The sequence below is a fragment of the Monomorium pharaonis genome, chromosome 8 (genome assembly GCF_013373865.1).
Source record: "Monomorium pharaonis isolate MP-MQ-018 chromosome 8, ASM1337386v2, whole genome shotgun sequence".
Classification (NCBI taxonomy): Eukaryota; Metazoa; Arthropoda; class Insecta; order Hymenoptera; family Formicidae; genus Monomorium; species Monomorium pharaonis.
The window spans coordinates 23,102,095-23,124,231 of record NC_050474.1 but is presented as its reverse complement, the minus strand read 5'-3'; the positions used below and the strand labels follow the sequence as shown (position 1 = coordinate 23,124,231).

Here is a 22,137-nt window from a genome sequence, read left to right as displayed (position 1 = left end):
AAAAATGTTTTAATTATTTATATCACCGGAACTCTTTAGAAAATTAAAGTACGCGTCCATATCTATATGAGAACTGCGTTAAAATAAATAGAACTATCGATATTCGATCAGCATCTCACGTCTAGTCCTCAAAATTCAAGTTTTCCGGGCAAAATAATTGTTTAAAAAATGTTTTAATTAATTATATCACCGGAACTTCTTAGAAAATTATTGTACGCGTCCGTATCTATATGGGAACTGCGTTAAAAGAAATAGAACTGTCGATATTCGACCAGCATCTCATGTCTAGACCTATAAATACAAGTTTTCCATCAAGATAGTTGTTGAAAAATACTTTCTAAATTTTTTAAATTAATTAATTTGTTTCTATCTGAGATGCCAGTTACACCAAATCCACGTGCGCAGACGTATACGCATATATACATATGTTTTGTAACAAAAAAATTTTTTTTTATTAATTTAATCATCAGAACTATTGATAGGACGTCTCTAAACGATAGAACTCTATAAATTTAGTCTTCTCTGTGGCCGTATATTCGAAATACGGTGAGATGCTATTTGTGATTTTGGAAGTTAGCATCTCATTTATAAAAATTTAATTAAAATAGGTAATTCAACGGAACTATTGTTGAAACCTATCAAGAACTGTAGAACTATGCTGGATGCAAGTAATTCTGCAGTATTTTTATGAGATGCTAACTTCACACACGTAGACTTTTTAACATAAAATTTCAATATTTTGTAGATTGTTTTCAATTTATTAGTAGTGTTTTTTTTATCTTTACAGTATATGTTTTTCTTCATAATACGACAATGATGTGAAGGCAAGAGGGGTAATCGAGTACGACACGTAAAAAGGAACTACGAGAGCGTCTTGCGGGACGACAACAGAGAGGAATCGTGCGGATGGACGTAACGAGACAGGAAATCACACCAAAGTAATAGGAGACGCCACGAAAGCGACATAAAGTGACACGCGAGACATGCGAAGTATCGCGAAGTGGCACAGCATTGATACTAAACAATGTGTGATGTGATGCGCGACGTAGGAATAACACGGGAGAAGCGAGGCGATGCAGCAAGGATAGCGATGACACAAAATATCGCGATGCAGTAGCATGAGTGACGCTAGATGATATGACGATGACACAGAGCGTGGTTTGTTTTACAGCATGATAGTTGCGTTGCGATATAGAGCGAATCGACAAAAAGGAGAATTAAATTTCGGCAGGTCGATTTCTCGTCCTTAGAGAGATCAAGAACTATCGATTGAACAAATTGACTTCGAATAGATTGGTAAAGAAAAGGTACTACAATAAACTAATTAAATTTTTAAGTAAATAAAACAATTTGTGTGAAAAAGAGTGTTATGTTTTTATTTCCAGAATTTTTTATTTCTCTGCGGGCAAAAAATATATGACGCGGCGCAAAGTTCTTATGTCTCCTCGCTTTCAGCGAAATAATGGCAAGGAGGTAATACGATACGCAAACGAATATTCGCATCGCGGGCAGATCGGTGACACTTGTCGAGCAATGACTTTATCGGTCGATCATTACAATAGTGAGAAATGAAATGAACGAAGAATCCGGCGGCCGGCCGAGGAGGACACGCGTGGCTGCGAGTACGCATTAAGTTGGCGACGATTTGCATACGCTGTGTATTTGCATAAGCCGCTCACGGAACATACACACAAGCAGATCGAACAATCGTGCCGCTTGCATAATATTTGCATGGACGATCGCCGCGTCACTCGCCGCACCGCGCCGTCCGTATACATCCCGATCGAGGAGAATCATCCCCGAGCCGAAATCACGCACGCGCGCGCTTATCCGGAAAGTGTGCGTCTCAATAAGGGTGAGAGAGATCGGCGCTTATACTAATTCACGCTAACACTCGATTCTATCTTTGCCGCAGGAAGTTCGCAGGAAGTGCACGGGAATGTGTGCTTGTTCTAACTCTCCGTGGGCCGCGACTACAGCGAGGAAACCTCGCGTGTACGTAGATCGTGAGATCCATAGATCCGTAGGTTTTGATACGCGTATCAAGGTCCGTAGGTTGCGGAATTCATGGATGCTTGCTGCACACTATGCCTGGGCGTGTGTAAATTAATTGATTCATGCTTCTATAAAATCGTAGGCACGCTTATACTATACGCCAGTAACGAGGCAATACTTTTTCAGTTTTATTATTCATGATTTCCATTTTCTCATGTCATAATATTATATTGCAAATAATCCTCCGCAAAATTATGTCTACGGCGTATTCGATATCTGCCAGAGATCTGAAAATATGATTTCCGACGAGAGTTCTTCGGGCCTTATACTCGCGAGACTACCCAGATTAGATCAACGAGGCGCATCCGATTACCGAGGTCGTTAACAACGCCTTTGTCCGTGACGTGGTCGCGTCACAATAAAATATTTTGTCGGGGCGTTCCCAATTTTCCGCGGTCCGCGAGAGCGTTTGATTTACAAATCGAACGATAATTCGCTCGTCCTCCGGGCTTGTCCTGCCAGAGGAGGAGCACAAAGGGAAAGCCCGGGGTGCCATCCCCGTGTACCACAACTCACCCGCCGGTAAATCCCTTTTGTACTCTCACATCGGGTCGGGTTTGCCGGCTTCGCGGGAAACGATATCGACGAGCCGTTTTAAGTGCGCGGAATCCTTACTCTCCTCTCAACGTGTACAAATGTACCAATCGACGGAGAAAACTCGACGATGTCGAGGGCCGGTCGCCACGTTACTTCTCTTTGCAAACACGTTGCCGTAGCTTTTAATCACTTTCGATACTCGACACGCAGACGCGCCGCCGTTCGATACTTGCGAGAAAATGGATATCGTGAAGCTCACTTTAATCGCGGAAGTGCCTGCCTAGAGATTAAAAGTACGTTAATGCGTTATTACAGCCGTGCTGCTTGTACTACGTAATTAATTGTCAATTACGCGAATCACCCACAACGACAACGGCGAATCGATATAGAAGGCGCGAGCAATTACATAAGTAAAGGCTCCAGATTATTTACGGTGCATCAACGATCGATAATTATGCAAATAAGTATTTTTCAAGGCGTCCTACGGATTAATAATTGTCGGCGCGTACGATCGATCACGATTTACTTACCGCGAGGTTAGCCGAGTGCGTTCGATTTCTCCGGCAGTAAAACTCTCGCGATTCAACTCGCGCGTTTTGCTCGAGTCGAGGAGGAAGCCACTCACCGTGGCGTGCAAACAGTTATATCCGGCTTGCCCGCGTATCGTCTGAAAAGCGTGTAACGCATGCAAGTGCCGGCTCGCGCGCGCAGATTGTCCCCCTTGCTGCGGAATCATCCCCTTAATTAATCCCTATTTAGGCAATCGATTTTGTTTAAGGACGACCTCGCAAGGGAACTGACATGGAAATTATTTTGGTCACGAAAACGGCTCGTATATACGACCGAGAATACGTACTCGTCAGGGGGAGATTATTTCGCTCGAAGAACGATGGAGAAAGAGATTGCAGAGAAGAGACTGAAAAAAGAGACGAAATGTAGACATCAAGGACCAAAAATAAAAATTTTATTCCTTTATTTAATCATGTCACACTTTGCACGTCGGAAGTACAAAAGTCAACCTACATAAGACATGCAGTTATTTTAAAAGGCTCTAACTTTGGTAGCTTAATTTGTAATTTTAATGACTATCTTCTCTCTTTTCCATTTCCATTTAATGTTCTCTACAACATATTGACTATTGGAATTTAATTATTATTAAGCAATAATAAGACATTCTCTAACTTTTTTTACAATTCTTTTAATCGCGTTTGTTCTGTTTTGAACAGATACCAGCAATTTTTAAGCGCGGACTTAGTCTTTAGGGAGCTTAGATTCTCCTCTTGGGTTTATCGTCCCTATCAACCCTTTATCGTTCGTTCTTATCGTCTCGGCGTGGTCTTTATCTCCGACCCTAGGCGACGACGAATCGTGGAGAGAAGACTTGTGGTGATTAAAATTTCAGAGAAGCGAATCACGAGAGAGATGTTCGGTTAGAGAGCTAAGCTCCTAAGAAGAAAGGCCAAAAGGGTCAAAAAGGTCCGGTGTACGCACTAACTGAGTAAGTAATTAAAGTCTACTACAATTTTTGACTTTTCGTAAAAGAACGATTCGCCTTTGGAGTCTTGTAAGGCAAAAGTTCGTAAAACTTTTTTTGTCCTGAACCTTTTTTGTCTGACGGTTTATTTTGAAATTATTCAGCTGTTTATACGGCTCGGGTTTGTTATCTTATAGTGTTTAGGATATTTTTCTTGGGTCCAGACATAGCCCCAACTCTAAACAATGTTACGAGATAATACAAAGACGAGAGACCAGTACACATACAAATATCTCGAGAGCATTACGGTTTTATCTGCCTGACAGCAGGACATAAAACAATCTTCTCTCTCTTTTTTTTTTCCCAAAAGATGTGAGTCATCAATTATCGAAACATTTTCGTGAACACGCGTAGATAAAATGAGTTTTAAAACTGACATCTTTGTATATACGGTTCCGCATTTGTTTGGAAATTGCATCGTACACTAAATGAGACGTTATAGCACATTCGATTCGATTTATTTCAAATTACTTTCTTCATTAGCTGATGCTGCCGAGCGCAGCGAATGAAAATCTTGCCCGAATAAAAACTCGGGACTGTAAATCACAGCGATGGACGCTCTTGCGGGATAACGATGCAAAACAGGAGTCGAAGAAACACGAGTAAAACGCCGTCGGAGAGAGGGTTAAGAAGGAGTCGTCGATAAGTGCCCTCCTTCCCCCTTGAGAGTTGGAACATCTCACTCAGCCCGCTCGTTCGTTCGGCAGGATAACGAGGAGGAAGGCTCGCGTTCGCGCTTGTATATAGATATATTGGGAAATTCCGTTCTCGTGAGGAGACTGGGATCGACGCCCACATGCAACACAGAAACTACGTGCAGGCATCTCGTCCGCGCCATCCGAGCTCTTCAGGCGCAAGCGAGAAACTAACGGAGACAATGGATCCCGAAGTTATGCCCCAAGATCTTTAATGCAAGCCAGGCTGCTCTGCCGCCGATGCCACCTCGCTGTGAGAGCTAGCCCGCGGTGACTGGTGCATCGTCACGTAATGCTTATGAAGCGATTCTCTGTTACGAGATCTCCGCACAGCGCTACGCCATCCATCGAAAGTACGGCATCACGAAAGCACATTTATCACGGAACAGAAAATATGGAGAGCCCGATTATTCCTTGTATATTTTAAGATGTATGCAGGAGATGAATAAAATATCTCGGAAATACTTTTTTATTAATAATAAAAGTAATAGAACGTTGCACTGACGACTATTCAAACATCGTATGATCTCGTTCCGTTGGTGAACAAGGATAAAGGTAAATAATGGGCCAACCTCTTATTAATAAAATAAGTGATATATTAGATGTTTACATCACTTTCTCAATCTCCTGTATATTTTATCCCTTTTCTCTCAAGAGAAAGAGAGAGAGAGAGAGAGAGAGAGAGAGAGAGAGAGAGAGAGAGAGAGAGAGAGAATATGTGTATGTGTGTTTGTGTTTGAGAAATATTTGATCCACAGTATGGCTGGGACGAGATTCCGGTATTCATAAATCTAAGGATTTCTAAGATTTATGAATCCAATGTTCCTAAATATGTGACTGTAAAGTCGCAGGAAATCGTTCCAAACTTTTCGAGAATTCGAGACCACAAATTTACATACAAAGATCCAAAAGTTATAACTCTCGCCGAGCCAGAGCTCCAACAGTGCCACGGAAGTTAAATCATGCGAAGGTAGAGATCTACTTCCAATCAATCGGAGGTGCTATATAATTTCGATTAACCGTTGCTTCTGAGTGCCAAGTCTCTCCAATTACCACGCATAATCGACTCGAATTCCACAGACAGGCGGACAGTCGTAAGAACGAATGTACCGTTTGATACACTAGTGTTTCACTCGAATAGCCAGTGCTCGTAATGAGGATACGCGCACCCAGTAAATTTGCTCGAGACAGTAATAGACTACGGGACGTGAGGGGCGATGATGAGAGAGAAAGAGAGAGGGGGGGAAGGGGGGAAGAGAGAGACGCTCGCGGATGCCATAGACATAACGCAGGTGGTGGCTTTAAATGATTACAACATCGGTACCCTTTGAATACGTTACAGTGACGCACTTAATAAGAATACAGCCGCGCGCGAGTTTTCGCAATCACATCAGAAGGAACGGCGCGAGTGTGCGAGACCGTGGAAAAAAAATGCATCGCGCGCGAAACAATGGGAAGCCGTAACGAGCGGTGAAAAAAAAAAGAACGGCGTCGATGATCTTATCGATGCAACAGAATCCGCCGCGATTTCGGTATTACGTACTGTTTTTCCCGAAAGAGCGAATCACTTGAAAAATTGTTTTTCTGCAAATTTATGTTGCCACGATCTTATCGTACCTGCATTTAATATCGATATGTTATTTCGTAGGCGAAAATATTATTAAACGCTGGCATTTTCGCACACTAGGAAGCGTTGAACGGCTATAGTCGGGCAGAGCTGTGGTATGCAGGTGCAGGAGCGGCGATTCCGCATCGTGAGACCGACAGGAAACCCGGGCGAACCGCTTCGCTTCCGACACGCTTCGTCGCAAGGCGAAGGCAGAGGCCCCGTATATTAAAACAATCTCGCGTTAACCCTTTCGTGCTGGAAAACCTGACTTAATCACCAACTAAAAATAGTTTCCTTCGGAAGAACTCCTTCTTCGTTCCCTTCATAACATTTTACAAAAAGATCGATTGCGAGATTGTTATTATAAATAATAAAATCAGATTTTACAGTTGACCAAAGTTTTCGTCGCGTTCTTCGATTGCCTCCTTCATGCAGACCGTAGTTCTAATATTGGCGACTCGAGAACGGCAATCTTGCAATCTTGCGAATTTTTTTTTAGCTAGAAGCGCGCGACGTTACTATCACTCCCGGCCACTTTCCGAGCCACGGGATCGATACGCCAAGTCGCCTGCGGATTTGGGGACGGCCAAGAGGAAGTGGCACGGATCGAGATATTGAAGAAGAACCGGAGGAAAGGGACGCGCATGTGTCGCGTGTGCGAATGCACTCGCTGACCTGGGTTAACAGCCCGTCAAGGGCTACAATGCAACATTGTTTCGTCCCGCGCCACCGACGGGAACGCGACGTGTTTGTTCCGTTCTCTTTTCCCTGTGGCTTATTCGCGTAGTAGAGAAACAGGTCCTCCCGGCTTTCTCGCGCCACTTCTTTTCACTCTTCGTCGTTTCCTCTTCCACCTCGTTGCGCCCTCGTCGAACGAGTTTTCTGTTGGACAATCGACGAATAGTCCTGAGGACTCGAAAGGGATAAGGTATGGCCGTCGTACTTCGCAAACGATGCGATATACTTGCGGAATCGCTCGATGTATATTTGGAAATTTGTGCAAAATTGATTTAATCCTCATACGTAAAGTTACATTTTATACGTGTTTCCGTACAAAAAATAATGGCTTGTAATGTAAAATATTTTACTCAAAGGCTATAGAATTTATTGAATGCCTATGTTCCACCGGGAATTTCTCAATTAAAATACTTTTGCCTCGCAACTTTGCGTCTTCCGTATACGCGCGCATGTGTGTGTATGTGAGTGCGTTAGCCGAAAAAATTCTGATACTTAACCGTTGACAATGCTTTCGGCTGGAAAACTACGTGCGTTGCCACGCAAGTCACAAAACGCGCTATAATTTCATTAAATGTCCCGTGAAGCAACGAATAATGCCGGGGATTCGTCGCAACGCCACTAGCGCGTTTCAGGAGGCCGCGTTAATAATCGCCAACAATTAACGCGCGAACTTTAACGGGCTCCTTGGAAAATATAGAGTCATTCGTTTCCGCCAGTGACTCGTAAATTCGACGCGTGCTTCTCCGGGCAAGAGGAACTAACGTATTGCCAGCGACAGCGGAATTCTCGTGACCGTCCCTGGACGATGTTATCGCCGGAAGCGAAGCAATATACTGTAGCATTATAGGCGAAAAATTTACACGCGATAATCCGGTGGCATGCAGCTCGCAAAACAAGATTATTTGATTAAAATAACAATAACTTTTAATGTGTTCTCAAAAACAGACTTCTTGATGAACTTAACATTTAAAATCATTGGTGAGTAAAGTATTTAAATTATTTTAGATTGAGTAAAAAATTTAATCTAAATTTTACAAGTATTAATGCAGCACACATCCATATAAAATTCTGCTTTTTAATAGGATTAGAAAAGATTTAATTTTTAATAGAAATTTGATCAAGACTTACTATGCCGAAGCATATTTCAATTGAAGATAAACAACTTAATTCACTTGTACCAAAAAAAAAAAGAATAATTCCAAATTTATCAAGAAATTTATTGTCCATTAACGAACACATGATTACGGCCTTTTCTCCCGCGGTTGCAACGGATTCATTTTACTCGCATCTTCCATCATCGCTGTACATGGAAGTAAGAGTCAGTCTCGTGGCGAGGAACGCTCGCACGCTCGCTCGCGAGTCGCGTCGCGCCGCGCCGCGAGTCGTGACACAATGTGAAACGAGCTTGTCCCTGGCCCATATAGCATAGGTAAGCTCCATCCGCGATTGCGTAACCGCGGCCGATAGTAGAACGCGCGAGTAGTCGCAACCGCGGCATTTTCTAGCGTATTGCATACTTTGCGAGTGCACTGCAATTGCAATGCGAAGAAAATTGAGGAACGAGACAAAAAGAATTAAAAATAAATTACAAATGTTTCGCTATCATCATTTTGCAAAAAGATGCTACATTGATACACAGTAAGATGACTGAAAACCTAGAAATGTCGACATTTTAATACTTTGATTCTCTTGTTGGAATAGAAGATGTATATTCATAAAAAAATCAGTTTTAAAGTTTTCATTCTAAGACCGACAGACAACTATCCTATTCTAATTAGAGATTTTTTTTATTTTTCGACCGATTCTACTACGCTAATATCCAATATAGAAAGTATTAAAGCGAGTTGTGCTTGACTGTTACCTTGTTAGGAATAGCTAATGCTATTCAGTTACTTTAACAATAATTTACATTCTATTTACACGCGTAATATTTCCTTATTTCTGCTTGCACGTTGGTTAACATCGTCCAAGGTATTGGCTCGCTATGGCATCCCGTGTGGGTTGAAATGTACGAAGGACAGAGAATACACGTATACTTTCGCAAGGTTTTCTATGAAACCACTCGCGAATAAAGGACATAAAATGTTGCTCGTGATTTAATAGCGACGAAGGCTCGTCTTCCTCGATGCTCTCGGAATGATCATAACTGATATGATATTAGAGAAAGTTCACGTGGTCACTTTTAAAGCTCATAATATAATTTACAACGCGAGCGACTATACTTGGCCGCGTTCGTCGTTACTTAACCATCACTTAACCCGCAAGTCTAACGTGTTCTTAAATACATCGGTGAAACGGTGATTCGCGGAATTATTACACTCGCGGAGAAATTTTACACCGCTAGGTGGAACGTGAAATTCGCGAATTACTCCTTTTGGACGGATGCCACGACGACAAGCCAAAATCGCGAAATGCTAAAACCCCCAATGCATAGACTACACATAATATTTCTCGTTAAAAGACAGGGTCCTTTTTATCGATAAAACAATCATCGCCTTAAAAGGCAATTAAATTAAATTTGTAGCATTTAAATTTATTTTACTGAAGTAAATCTTCATTTTGATACATAAAATAAAGTTTTATCTCTAAATCTCAAATTAACCAATGAATGCAAAAAATAAAATATATTTAACCAATAAGTATCAAAGAAAACGTCAGAAGTAACACTTGCTTGCTAATATTTCGACTTTTTTTCTCAGCGTACATAAGCGATAAAGATGATGGCTAAACTTTACGATACAAGTACCGAATTTGTAGAAATGAAAAAATACAAAATGTTGATATTATTATGCGGCATTTAATACGAAATTAGGCAGTCCTCAATTAATATATATTAACAGCAACACCTGTCTCCTCGACCTTCCACAATGAATTAGAATTAGCTCATTTTCGCGATTATCACGCTCAATCGCGATAGAGCCATAACCGATGAGCCAATCTCGTGAGTCACCATAATTCCATTTGCCTCCACTTACTTCGTAAACTAATAACATGTTTTCAATTTCGCTGTTATAATCGCGATTTTCTTACAACGTTAATCGTATCGTGATTGACCTGTGGACGATGCAGTCTCGCCTCCGATTATACCCTGGAGAATCCGAAGAAATCTTTCTCATACAAATTATTTAACAGCAATTGCATTCTATGAGCATGGTAATTATACGCGATGCATTGTTATTACACCTGAAGCGCCATTATCACATGTATTTTTAATGGTAGATATTGTTCGAGAGATTTGAATGTAATTAATACCGATTTTATCTTCCACAGGAATAGGATATATGCGGTGCTAAGCATCGGGGAGAGGGAAAAAAATTTATCGCTGAAATTCTGTTTGTTAGAGAACGCAGTATCCTGTATACATGCACGATCGTTAAGCACGTGTCGGCACATTGATAGAATTGCTTCCGCGCTAATTCTCGCCGATTGTAGATAACGATTAATCGTTTTTGTTCGGATTTTTTTATCTCGCACTTATGCATACGATAATTCACGACGTTGCGACGCGTAACCGCGGCCGATCGGTCGATATATGTATTATGTAACTTTATTCCGTTACCTCGGCGAAGAGCGCACGTGTAACAAAACGAATTAATAAGCCAGACGATCCTCATTGCCGCATTCAAATACGCGCGAGCTCTCGACCGCGGAAAATTTATGACAGTGTAGTGAGACGTCAAGAGTTATACCTCCTGATCCCGATCTCGCGATGATTCGTCGCGCGACTCGAGAAACGCAAACGCGTCTTTTAAGATCTGCGAGATCACACAGCTTGTTTCTCGCACGGTTCGTTTTTCGTTTCGCTTTTTCTAATAGAGCGGCGAGAGTTAATTGCACCGTGTGGAATCTAGCCTGCTTAGATGCGCGCAGGTGTGCGTGAACGAACAACAGTGGGAACACCACAACTATAACAAGGTGTTTTAAACCTTCCTTATTTCTGCACTTAACCCCTGATAATATTATGGTTCAAGTCGTTCGACGCTCTGATTGGCACAACAGTAAAATTATTTCTCAAGAATGTGTCGTAGAACGTGATAATCTATAACAACATGCAAATATTACGCATAAAAATAGAATATAATCTAAATATCAGTAACTACATGAATAAAAAGTACACTTAATATATACAACTACTGCATATAATGTCAAATATTATGATAAATATTCTCAATACAAATTTGAATATAATAAAATATTAAATATAATAATATAAGATCAAAATATTTTTATCTTTTCACGGTGTAAATAAATCGTGAATAAAAGATGATATCTGAATGACCCAATGTTATCATACTCGATTACGAATTACGATATCGCATCATCTTCATGGCACTTAATGACGTACCGCAACATCCTCCTCGCGCGTTTTGACATTTATTGTTCGCTTGAATCATCGTGATCACTCGTAATTCGCAATCTTTCTACGATTTGCGAATTACCGCAAGATGACAAATATCCTTGCGAGTCATGGAAATCGGTTTCCGTTTGACTTTTCTTCTTTCGCGGTATAAAATGCGATTAGAAATCATTCTATACAATTTGTACGACTTAATTAAGAATGACGCATCTTTTATTCATCACGCATAATGCAGTTTCACGTTCGACTCATAAAAAAATAACCACGGATGAAATGTAGATTGCGTGGGTGTCATATATTTTTCATTCCCGATTATTTATTTAATATTAAATCTAAAAACTTTCAAGGAATTAATTCAAGAATACGTACGATTTTCTGTTAAACGGAAAGATTTAATTTATCCAAATTCATTTTAATAAATATTGGTAAAACGTTCGGAAAATACATTTTTCCAAGATACTCGCAGCTAAGTGAACCTTGCAACATGCTACGTACGGATTATCGTTTCCGCGTCATTAATATTCACGGAAATGACGTTCCCTGTGTTGTGGTACAACGCAAGTACGAGGAGCGAAGATACTCGGCTACAAGGTGGATGCCCGTTACGTGACCACTTTCGATTTAATTCAAGTCCAAGGCAACAGAGCATTCCGTTTGCGAAGACAAGTTGTTCCGCGAATGTCTATAGCGCCGATCGAATATTAAGCCGCGCAGCGCTCTCCCTTCGTTTCTCATTCTCACACGGTTATCGACCTTCGAAATGCACTGCCGGATATCACATGCGCTATCAGCGGTAACACGCGATCGAACAAAACATATATCAGACTTCTCTTGGTCGCATGCAATACCAAGAAAAATACTTTTTATTCCCATCCCCCGCATTAGGCATTTTATCACCTGCGATCTCTACGGTGTTATGCGATCTACTATAATTACAAATTATAATCTTCTTTATGAATATATTTGTTAAATATCTTTTTTAATTTGAAAATATATAAAAAGGTATAATTTAAAACGTTTACCATGTCCTTACAACTCTCTAATTCGATAATTAATATTTTATTCTGCAGCAAGTGTCTTTTTACGTATCATTTTACATATCGTTAAAATGCATAAAATGTATGCGGTATGTATTCGTTACTGTGTTGGCATTTGCAAGTATCAACATTTCTAAAGCACCTATCAAGTAGACGGTATACCCTTACTAAAATATTAACGCTCCGATGTGCGATATCATTTAACATCTGTATCGAGTACTCAGTTTTATCAATGACAGATAAATTGTTCACGAATACATCTGTAGAACTTATTTCTTCCATGTAATTAATTAAGAAAACAGTTTCAGACAAATATTTATAGATTTATTCGACAAAAAGATTGAAAAATCATTCAAACGGGAGATATAAAAAATTTACGACGTTCATCCATCGTTGACAAATATCAGCGAACGTGACAATTTTTCGCGAATTAAAAATGCTTCGCCTCGATGCGAGCGTTCAGTATAAATCGCGTTTCCTGCCGACCGGAGGAAAGCAGAAACCATCGAGGAGAACGAGGGAGGTCCAACTTCTCCCGGCGGAGGTTTAGCCCGCTCTAAGTAGAAGTCTGGACACCATCGCGCGGCCACGACGGAAGGTCAACGCACTTCGGCCAAGGACACATTCTAGACCCACACACAGGGATCTCCCTCGTAACGAAGCATCGCCACACACGCACGCACTGACGTACGGCATCGACTTGCACACATCGATCCGCTCGTAACGCGCCTGCTGCAGCTATGCACCGCGCGTTCGTGTGCGAGTAAAGTATGCACGCGTGCGTGCATGCGTGCGTATACCTGCGTATGTGGCAGCGCGTGCGTGAAAGAATCACCGTGATATATTTGGTTGCCGAAGCGAATACAGTGCACTGGTGCACGATTTTTTTTTTCGATTCCGATAACGTTTCTATTTTTTTTGCTTCGATCTCAGTTTTATAAAAATTTCATAAAGTTTTTGTTCAATATAAATATTTTTTTACGTCGGCTGTATATTATTGTACTGTATTTTTTTAGTTGTTCTCTACTCTTCTGCTCTTATGTGAAATTGCTTCGTCAATTATTTCATTCGTATAAACTTCAAATCAATGAATCATATTATGTAAGCAACGGAGTAACATTGTGGTTTTATATGTAATTCATTAATAATAATAATTATCATTAATGAAATATTCTTATTGGCTTTCTAATTTTTTAGCCATTTTGTACATTAAGAAAAAAAGTAACTGATTCAACAAAATTTTTTAGTTGCGGGCTGCCAACAAAAGATATATTCAATATATGGTACAATATATGATATTGCAATATAAATATATAGTCCAATCAACGTTATTGCATTTGCATTAACAGCAAATATTATTGTATTAAGTATATCTTTTGTTGGCAGCCCGCAACTAAACGTTTTGTTGAATCAATTACTTTTTTCTCAGTGTATTAAATAACAACAGTTAACTCTCAGATCATATCTAAGACATTGAAACTCGTATCTGTCTACTCACTTCACCTGCGGGGTTAACTTGACTCTGAGTTTAATCGAGCGAGTGCTATCGGAATTTACGAGACGGGTGATAAGAAGCGGATAGCAGATAAATATAGGAATCTTCGTTGGCGGAATGTAAATCAATTGAATTTTGATGCACGAATCGCAATAAAATGCGATGCGATTTTATAGAGTACCTACTACGCGCCTACACGTACAGTGCGACATTTAGTGCTAATAAATCTGTGTACCATAAGAACATTGTAGTAGTACGATGTATCGCCATTATGGCAGTGCCTATACAAAGATTATTCGCGCGTTACCCTGCAAAAGAGAGGCGTTGCGCGTCGCGATACGACGTACCTGTCTAAGATCTGTCTAAAATGCACCACCGGAATAGAAGAATGCACCGTCGAAATACATCGCGAAAATCAAAAAATTTGCACGTTTCGCATAAACCGTAACGCGTAAGCGAGGTTACCGCCTTATCTCCCCTCGTCGCACGAAAGATGCATAAATCGCGTTACGGTTATTCAGAAAATACACGCGGCCTGATACGCCGGATTTTTCCCTGTATCCGGCGGTACTTTTTCTGGTACACGTACGATACGAACGTGCTATGTGCTACCGACCTACACCGACCACGGGAGCGAGGCGGGGACAAAACGTGCTTCTGTCTGGATGTTGATATGAATAATGTATCGCACGGGGTCGCGGCACTGAGGGATGGGAAAGGCGGGAACGGAGGGACGAAAGAGGAAATTAGAGTTGGATACGCACAGGATTATGAAGGCGGCGATATATGGCCGTGTGTGCGAGAAGTACGGGAGGAGAAGGAAGAGAGCTCCCTCGGAGAAGTGGGAGGCCGTTCGTGAAAGAACATACGCGACGAAAAATGAATATTTCACGGGGTATGGATTTTCACACATATTTCGAAGATTTGTACACGTATCTAGATCATGGTGTAGTAATGTTACACATTATATTGCTTTATATATTTTAGAGATTATATCCGGAAAGGTCGAAAAGCAGAATTATCGTGAACTAAATTTTCGTGTTAGTTTAGATGTAAGAATCGTCGGGAGAACAGAGAATAATAATTTTCACACTGCAGCGACTACTGGGAGTGCCTAGAATTTACACACTGCTCGCTCAGCATTGGCCTAAAAAGATACATGAAGCGTCGACTCACACGAGAGTAATATATGTCGTCATCATGTCCGCTTGCATTTATTGCACAATTTAAATTTGCATAAACTCGCTTTGAAGGATCGGTAAAAAAAACTGGACACATCGACATCGGTATGTCAAATTTTTGGTCGCAGTGCCAAAAATTTACTCGTGCGATCGTCAACCGAACCGCGAGTCAAAGCGAACATCGAAGTTGAACTCGATCGAGAGGCGAAAACGTGTACGTTAATGCGTCGCGGAAGCCGCTAAAATTAACGAGATAATGCGCCACGTAATAACGACATAAATATCCAGTGGTCTCAGCCAGTCGCGAAAAGCGCGTAATCAGGCTCTCCAACCGGGCCTAACGAAGAGATGCGTTCCGTGTAATTAGTAATTACGGCCTGCAAGCGAGTGAGCGCGACCGGCAAACTGGTTGCGAACGATCGATCCATCGATCCGACGATTCGCGATGCGACGACTCGCAGACAGGATGTTTAAATTTAATAAGACATTAATATATTTCCATTCGTTCGACATTAAATGGCGAAGGTACCCAATGCTTACACAATTAGTATTACCGAGAATAATTAATGATTATAACTAGTAAGAAGAAGGATGACAGCAGCACATTATTGCGAAAGTTTATGCATACAATTATCCAATTAAAATTATTACTTGGTATTATAATTACCAGCGAGACTATCATTATATTATTTATACCGTTATAAAAAATTAATAAATCGAGTTTAACCCAAAACTGTTGACTGAGTAAAGATTTATTGAAATACGTTATTAAAATATTCAGCAATTTTATTTTTCGCTATTATTTTTCTAAATAATCGGTGTAAGAAGTATTTGGTATCAAGGCGACGGGCAACCTGTCTCAAGCGTGGTATCGTGAACATCTCCAGATCGTGGCGGGCATGCCGAACGCGCGTCTCGGGACAAGAGAGACCGGCTATCGCGCAAGAACCGCGTCTAATCTCGCCCTGAGCGAGCGACCCTGAGAGCGAGAAGCTGAAGGCTCTCCCGCTATCGGCGCGAGGAACGCTATCGAGCGGGAATAACACGCGAGAGTTCGCTTCGTCGGATTCCTGCGGCGTGTCGTAACAGGCAACAGCGGATCGACGTCGTCGACCGAGCTCGCTCTCTTTCTCTCTCTTTCTTCCCGAGGGACTAATTTGTGCGTGCGCGAGGTAATATACGTGTATACGGGGTGTGGCGAGAAAATGTAACAGGTTCGCATTCAACCGTGTTGCTTAGTGCGATTTGTCATTGTCAGAGAAAAAGAGAGAGAGAAATTGTAATGACGTATAAATTATAAAAATTTAGAAACGCAAAAAGATTGTTAAATTAATAAAAATCAATAAAACTAGCAATAGCAATCATTTACAATCATCATAAGATATTAATTACATATAGTATTTAGTAGACTCTTTTTGTTTGGAAATAGTAAATCTTGTTCAACCAAAGTTTAACTTTGAAAGTTTCAAATGACATAATATTATTCAATGGGATCCTTCTCTCTCTTTCTCTCTCTCTCTCAAATCAATTCTTTATGATTAAAGATCGTAATCCCCATTTAATGCTCATGCATGCTCTATGGTGACTGTCTTGGCAAAAATATTCTCTGTGATTTGCCATTGCCTTCTAAGACGTGATCAATTAAAAAACTAATGTTTTAGATGAATCTAAACCTTTAGATCTTTGGCATAGAAAACAGACGCGCAACTCTTATATCACAATTACCACATAAATTACTTTATATTGGATCTCAATCATTAAAATATTTCATATTACATGGAGAGATACGGTTTTGCCAAAACATCTAAAAGTTTAACTATACATATCTGAAAATAATTTTATTGATCCATCAAAATTATGTGGAACACTCAAGTTAGTTGTTTGCATGTCAAAACTTTTGCAGCACTGCTTGTCATGCTTGAGCGTCCTAGATAATTATTTTAGTGGTTCAAGAAATATTATTTTCAGTTCATTATTTTTATATATTTCAACAAAATTATACTTTTCATGTAGAAAAATAAAAGATTACAGTTTAAAAGAGAAAACGTCGCATAAAAATCTCGCTAAAAGAATATAGGGTTCAGATTTTTTTCCAGAACAGCAGTCTGCCGCCATTTGTTCTGCTATTTTAGGACACCCTGCTAGTACCTGGATGCGCGCATATGTGCGTGCGTGCATGCGTACACGCACGGCCGGTCACCCTTGCGTGTCCAACCCTACGAGTAGTGCGGGTTACGTGCCCGGTGTGGGTGTCATCGTCGATGTTATCGGCGGACCCGGGTCTCCCTTCTCTCGACGAGAAAAATCTACACAGAGCTACAGAACGTTTCACAAGACTTGAATTTTTCCAGCGAAAATCTGATCAACCTTTCCCACAGTTAAATTGAATTGTGGCTAAGTGACCTAAAACTTTTTAATTAATACTTGGTCCCTGAAGTCTCTTAACCATATTAATTTATCATGTAAATATTAAAAAATTTTCTATATTATCACTTCTTAGTCTCATTAATTTAACAATTTCAATTAAGCAAATTAGAATTCTTGTAAAGCGCAATTCGTTGCGTTAACTGATGACTTCAAAGTATATTTCTGTCGTTTATTTTTATTCGCAAAACTCAATCTTCCAACGAACATTAATTTCCATGTTGAATAGTTCTATGATTGTGACTAATTGAAAACTTTCGCGGGAAGAAGTCAATTAAAAATCCATTAAAGAATAGTCCGTAATAGTCTTTATACCTTTATATATACTCGCGGCAGAGTCGATAGACGAGAGACCAGCGGTTCGCGCTAGCTAGCCAGGACTCGTACATGGGCAACATAGAGACTCACTTCGTCGCCATGGGTTCTTTAACCCGCGAGCGCGCGTACGTGTGCGTGCGTCCAGGTGATCCCGTCGTGACCCCGTGCCGATCCCCGGTGACGTTAGCCAAGGTTAAGAAGTGAGAATGAAACTGTGTTCGCAGGAAATGAAAAAGGAAACACGCGGGTCGAAAAATTTCCGATACCGTTCAGCGACTTGTCAGAGAATAATTAAAGAGCTTGATTGATACTTGCGAATAATAGCAAAAATACGTTTGAGAAATTTAAGACCGAATCAACTAGAACAACTAGAACTGGAGAGATTTAGGTAGTCTATTTTCTCTTCCTTTTCCCCGTTCCCTTTTCCTTTAACCCACTTTTTCAACAATTCGAATTAATTATTAAGGTAGAAAATTAATGAACTTTTTTAAGTTTCTAAAAGAGTGAACTAGCTTTGCATTGAATCCTTTCAACTGTTACATTTATGATAACGCCAATTCTTGGTTGGCCTTCTATAAACAGAATTTAATTAGAAAGAGGTAAAAAGTTTTACTTTATAAATAAAATAAAATATCATCTTGGCATGATTTTATGACGCGATCAGCTTTAAAGTATCGGAATGGTCACGGTCGACTTCAAATTTTCTATATCGCGATTAAATAAAAACATGTATGCAATTATTATCGTCGCCAAAGTAATTTTGTCTCGCGGAAAGATCCACCACTATTGCCATCGAAAGTGTATTCGCAAAATTCGTCAATCGGAAAATAGAAAGAAGACGTAGGTGAAAACTCGAATAGTTTTCAGCGAAACGAAAAATGCGCATGCGTATCGCCCGACCTTTCTCATCGAATTGCATGGTTTTACAAAGTAAATTTACAAATTAACGATCGCGGTTTTACATAACGGTAGAACCCACGCGATATCACATGGCAATGTGTTCTTGTTCGCGAACAATGTAATTAAAGTGTCATTGAATTACACATGCGATATTAACGCATAGCAACAAAGAAAAAAATAATATGAGGAAGTAATAATTTGATTTCTATGTCTCTTATTAATTGTAAAGGAAATGTAGTTTTCTAACATAAAGCATCGATGTGCTGTTAAACTCTACGACGTGTCGGAACTGGAATAACCTGATCTCGTTCTGCAGCTTGAAAGCAAAAAGAAATGCGTACGCGCATTCTCAGATGTATTTACCTTTCTACTATCGAGTTGAACAGAATGACACCGATCGTTCTACAGCTGGAAGATCGCGACAAATCAAACGTACTATTGGTAGGAAAGCAACCGGTACTTTTCCTCGCGCAACACCGCGATATTGAACGCATCGATGTATAACCGGTGGCACAGACGAGGAGATGGCACGGGTCGCAAAATGCTGCCGATGGGATCGCACTCGGTGACTTCCGTCGACTTCGCTCTATCGAGGATCGACCGCAGGAATCTAGCGTCAAAAGCACACGCTGGGAGAGTTCCTTAGCCGACCGTCTGTATGCGCAGGAAGAGACACGAGGGACGAGGGAGGAGAAGGAGCGAGAGAAAGAGATAAGGAAAGGAGAAAAGAACAGATAGACTAGTAGTCAGGTCCATCCTGGGTTCGAAGTCCGGCGTGGTCGCGGTATTGGAGCGCACCGTTCCTCTTCTTTCTCGCTCTCTGCGCTTCTCTCTATTTCTCTATTCCCCTCTTCCTCTCTTTTTCTCCTCTCTCTCCGTCGTTCTTCTTCTCCTCTTCTTCTTCTTCTTCGTCGTCGTTGCTCTTTGCCGGGGTAATTGCACCCTACCAAGGCCGACAGCTGATGCAGCCACCACCATCACATGCGCATTTGGTGCCTACAAACGTTTGCAGGACGCGCGCGTATAGGGACACGAGTGGCCGTGATAGTGGTTGTGACGATGATGATGGTGATGGTGATGGTGGTGGAGGCGGCAGCGGCGGCGGCGACGATGGTAGTGGTGGTGGTGATGGTGTTCGTAAGTGTGTGAGAGAACTCCTCTTTGTGTTTACGCGCGTTTGCCGGGTCTCTACCTTCAGGTAGAAAACGACGTAAGCTGCACCACCACCTCGACGGGAAGGTAAAACGGGAGGAAGGGAACCACCACACACACCCGGTCCACGGTGCGGTAAACATCGGCCCCGCCATCTTTAAACACCCCGCGATATTCGTCGCCGCTACGTGTAGGCTCGACGGCGAGCCCTTAAATATTTAATCGCGACGCGGAAACTCCGAACGAGCTGCCCATGAGTTTGCCGTCGTTAACGGGAATTGCAGTCGATAGAAATTTCACCGGCTCAGATTTCGATGGGACAAGGGCAAAGGTCTCTTCTTTCTATGTCTTCTTTGCCCTCGACAAACGCACTACGCAAAGAATTCATTTGTATTATAATTTATTTATATTACATGCAACATTGTAGAGTCGAATATCTTAAAGTACTTTTTATATATATATATTTTTTTTTATAAATTGCTGCATGTAGATATCTACACGACGTTGAGCAATTATATCAAGATACTCAAGATATAATGTTTTAATTCCGGTGATCCTAGCTGTATGCGTGCACTACTTTTGTGTACCGATAACGTACGCTGTGTATAGAATTATCGTTATAACTAGTATAACGATAATCAGGCACATACAGAGAGGCACGATCACCGCGCACGAATTGTCAATCGAGCCTCTCGGTTACAATGGCCGTCAACTATCGGCTTAACTGCGAACAAACGTCGTAGGATATGCAGCGATTGCAATTCGATATTAAACCAGCAGATATGCTCGCTACACTATGCATACTGGTACGCATGCAGCATGAATACACGTGCAGCAACAATAGCGTGATATCGCTAAATAGAAATAAATTAAATATACCTAACTTATGTCGGCTGCGATGAGACCTCGTCGACGCGATTAATATTCGAGGCAATTACAAATAAGAGATATTTGCACACAAAACAGGCAAATACGAAACAGACAACATTTACAATTGTGTCCGGCAGACGCTGATTTTAACTTCGATTATGATGCATCGAATATTAATAAGCGACATTAAGGTTATTAATAAGCATTCTGATTGTAAATATTCAGTTTTTTGCGTTTTATATTATACGTAATACCTTCGCTTGAATGCAGGAAGTGGAAACCGACTTCGCAGAAAAAAGTAATAAAGTTAAATTATACCAGTGTTTCTTCCTCCGCCGTGCTTCAGATGTTCTTTCCAATTTTGTAAAGGAAGTCACAAACGCGGAATACGCGCGGCCGCGTTAGCATGCGCAGAATCTCTGCGAGCGGTGTTATTGACTCGGCGTTGAAAGCCGCGGGGAAGATGAGAGGGAACGAAACTGAGAAGGAAGAGCAAGATACAATGGCAATAAAGGTTTTCAACGAACGAGACGTCGATTGCGACACTTATCAATCGAGAGTGAAAAAAACCTCTATTGAATTCAATTGCAATCACAGAACAGCGGAAAATTAGAAACCAAGTAGTATTTTTTAAACGTGCAATTGCAATTCTTCGAGAATCTTTGTTTACTCGTGTCGTTTATTGTATTCGCTAGTCTGCAAATTGTTGCTACTTTAGATCTTATTATAAATAATTACTAAACTTTTGTTTTTGCTTGCATTCTTTTATTTAAAAATACTTTTTTCTTTCTTTCGTTCTTTTATTTCCTCTCACTTTCTTTTTCGAATCTATTTCATTCGTTCTTTGTCAGTTTTACAATCAAAATGCTAGTGGTCAAACGCGTTTTCTTCCGGTCCAATTTCACAGACATTCTACCGCGTTGGCAAGAGGCGCTCGTTATTGAATGTGCCCCAGGCTTCGCAGATGCTCGGCACAACCCTGAAAACAGCTGTCCATCGAGGACTGAGATCGAGAAGCAAATTCGGCATCGACGGTTCTTCTTTATTTATGAAAACGAGAACCATAAAATATCACGACAAATGCCGCAGTTTTTGTCTCTCCAGTAAACAGATTAGTTGAATTCAAAGGCATAAAGACAGGTGTAGAGAAACCAGAGAAGGATATAAAAATAAAAAATGTTAAGAATGACAGCGATATCTATAAAATGTTAATATATGAAAAAAATACTCAAAAA

General features: G+C 40.8%; 1 protein-coding gene and 1 long non-coding RNA gene across 2 annotated transcripts in view; one reads left to right on the top strand and one right to left on the bottom strand.

Moving 5' to 3' along the window:
* The window catches only part of LOC105834168, an 88,774-nt gene that overhangs the window by 27,970 nt on the left and 38,667 nt on the right, over window positions 1-22,137 (bottom strand). The gene's annotated exons all lie outside the window — the stretch shown is intronic.
* LOC118646870 lies at window positions 710-20,650 on the top strand. The gene is made up of 2 exons (XR_004964282.1): window positions 710-3,652; window positions 3,819-20,650. It is a non-coding gene; the product is annotated as an uncharacterized LOC118646870 (long non-coding RNA).